General features: G+C 45.0%; 1 pseudogene across 1 annotated transcript; it reads left to right on the top strand.

Moving 5' to 3' along the window:
- Positions 1–284: 284 nt before the first annotated feature.
- LOC146209534 (uncharacterized) lies at positions 285–2,196 on the top strand (annotated as a pseudogene). Its single transcript, XR_014703450.1, has 2 exons — positions 285–598; positions 1,676–2,196. The product of XR_014703450.1 is annotated as an uncharacterized LOC146209534 (transcript).
- The last annotated feature ends 524 nt before the right edge of the window (positions 2,197–2,720 follow it).

Genomic DNA, 2,720 nt, shown 5'->3' with positions numbered 1-2,720 from the left:
GAGCAGAGCGGGCCCTCAACAATGAACTGTGAAGCAACCGAAAACAAACTCGCCAGGGAGGCCATGGACTTGTGTTTACTACGTTGCCCTCTCACAGAACAGGCAACTATTACCCGCACCCTCCTCATCAGTACAATTAGCTTCACTGCCTGCATTCTGGACATGCCTGCAAGTACAAAAAAAAGAAACGATGGACACAGTCATTTTCCGATTTCTGTGGCCGAGGCGTTGCCCAGACCAACGCCTCCTATAACTTCCAGGCCTGCGCCCAAAAATATGACGTCACATCCTGCCGGCGGTCACTTCGCCATGCCCCTCTCCGCTGCCGCGCCGTGCAGTCGGTGCCTGGAGTGCTTCGCCGCCGGTAGCAATGTGAACGCCGCTGTTGCGCTCGACCAAATCGCTCGCCATCGGCGTTTGTGCGCGTTTTCCATGTGCGTTTATCGACGGCTGCAATGCCTAACAAGTGTTGCGTGCCGGCAACTATAATGTTGAGAAGAAAGTTCAAGTGTTTTCTTTTCCGAAGGAGAAAGACACCTTCGAGAAGTGGTTGCGCGCTATTCCGAGGAAGAATTTCGTGCCAACTTCATATACCAAGGTAAGAATGCTTTCAATGATTCTTTAGTTTTCATTTTTCTCAAACGATTTCGTTTCACCAAGAATGTCATGCGTGTGAATGGTCCGATGAAGCGTTGGCATGTGTGCTGAGAGAAAGTATTAATTTTGTTAGCCGTAATGTCCGCTGTATGAAGTACGGCTACAACCTTCTCTGTTGCCGCTGCCTCGGTTGACTCATTTGTAAAGTTTATGTAAATATATTCCCTTCGCGTTACATTATTTATTGCGTGGTCAATATGTAAGCTCTCAGAGGTGCAGGAGTTTTTGATGCAAAATTCCTCAGTGCAGAAGGTAACCTGAAGGAGAAAAAAAATTCAGAGGGCTTAAGACTGCTTACGTGCTAATAACGCGAAAGCATCGGTGTGTCATCGTGAGCGTTCGACCGGAACGCTGCTTGCGCTCTGAAGACGCTTCTCCGAACGCCGATTCCACAAACGCGTTTTGTGTCCAACGAACTATGTGACAGATACTGCGCCATTTCCTTTCCCATATCCACAATTATTATCAAGAAAGGTAAGGGCGCAGTACCTCTCACATCTCGACATATCGGTGAACATTTCAACCGACATTTTTAGGAAAGGATGGGTGCAGTAACTCTCTCGCATCACAGCATCTCGGTGGACGCCTCAATCGCGCCTTTCATGCAGCGTCCGATTATTTCCGACGTGATCGTGCGAACTACAACGCCGGCGGCTTTTCGGGCGAACGAGTTGTATACACTTTCGCGTAAAACTTTAAATATGCGGCACGTTGAAAAAAGCACGCCGTTGGAAAGTTTTAGATTTTACTACCGATGTATTGCCGTTGTTTGAGCAAATGTTGCCAGGTTTACTTTCAATAAGGAACCAGTAAATTGCTTATTTTTTACACAAAGGTCACATTTGTGGTAGTAAACTTGCCAGTTTTTTATATGAGTGAAAAAGGGAACCTAAGAATGTAATGGTAGAAATTCATAAATTGCTGGTTTAATTTATTTGCTTGGGCATTTGCCATTTACGAGAGCAATTTTCTTGCACTGATACTATGTCCCTCACACGCATATTTTGCATTCCTGTAGGTCTGTGCTGTTCACTTCGACCCTTCCTGCTTGGAACGAACAACGTCGTATACTGACTGGAAGACAGGAAAAGTGATAGAGGTGTCATTGCCTGTGCCACGCCTGCGACCTGGGTCTGTGCCTAGCGTGTTCCCTGGGTGCCCTACATATCTCACGAAGAAAAAACAAAGCTCAAGAGTACCGCCAGATATCAAGAGATGCCGACAGGAGTCCTCAGGACTTGCTCGGGCTCTTCAAGAATCTGTTGCGTCATATGAAGCGGAAGAAGAAAGGCACCATCTTTCAACACGTCAGCAGATGAAAGCGTGCCTTCAAGCTGCATCAGTTTCAGATGTGTGGACTATAATACACAACGACAGGTGCACAATGTTTCTGAACATTGTAAATGAAAGTGAACCATATTTGAATTCATCCCTAACGGTGTTTGACAGTCTTAAATTAAGTGCCTGCTATAAGGGAGCCCCTATCAAAAAGTTGAGAGATATTAACTGTAAATAAACATTGCTTGGGTCACCCTGTTATCCACGTTTGGTTGTTTCATAGCAAAAGGGTATCGTAATCTGCAGCATCAATTTAGCCCTTCGAGAGCTGTGATGAACATTTTTTTTCCACCTGCAACCATCTCCTCGACCCCCGTGCCTATCTTTCCTGCCTGAAAAAGCATATGTCAATCTCTCAAAAGCTACAGCAATATTAATGGTACGTGGTCAATATAATGAACCAAAATAAAGTGGTAATGGTGCTTGATATGATTCAAAATCATTTAAGATTTACAGTTCACAAATAGCGTTACATTAGCAGTGCTTAACAGACGGCACTAAATCACGTACCAGTTCCACGAAACAAAAACGTGACCATGAAAAAAAAAAAAAAAACAGCATCCCCCATTCATGACCGATCGCATTAATGGGCTGCTCTTGTCAACAAAATAAAACTACTCAAGAATGCGCACAGGCGCATACATGATGCATTCATATGACGCAGTAACAGGCCACATGCAAAATTACTCCACCCGCTTGCTTCGCGATGTTCGTTGCGGTAAATA

The sequence above is a fragment of the Amblyomma maculatum genome, chromosome 1, assembly GCF_055883805.1.
Source record: "Amblyomma maculatum isolate TAMU_Amacu chromosome 1, ASM5588380v1, whole genome shotgun sequence".
Lineage (NCBI taxonomy): Eukaryota > Metazoa > Arthropoda > Arachnida > Ixodida > Ixodidae > Amblyomma > Amblyomma maculatum.
The sequence above is the reverse complement of the archived record's forward strand: the minus strand, read 5'-3'. Positions and strand labels throughout refer to the sequence as shown.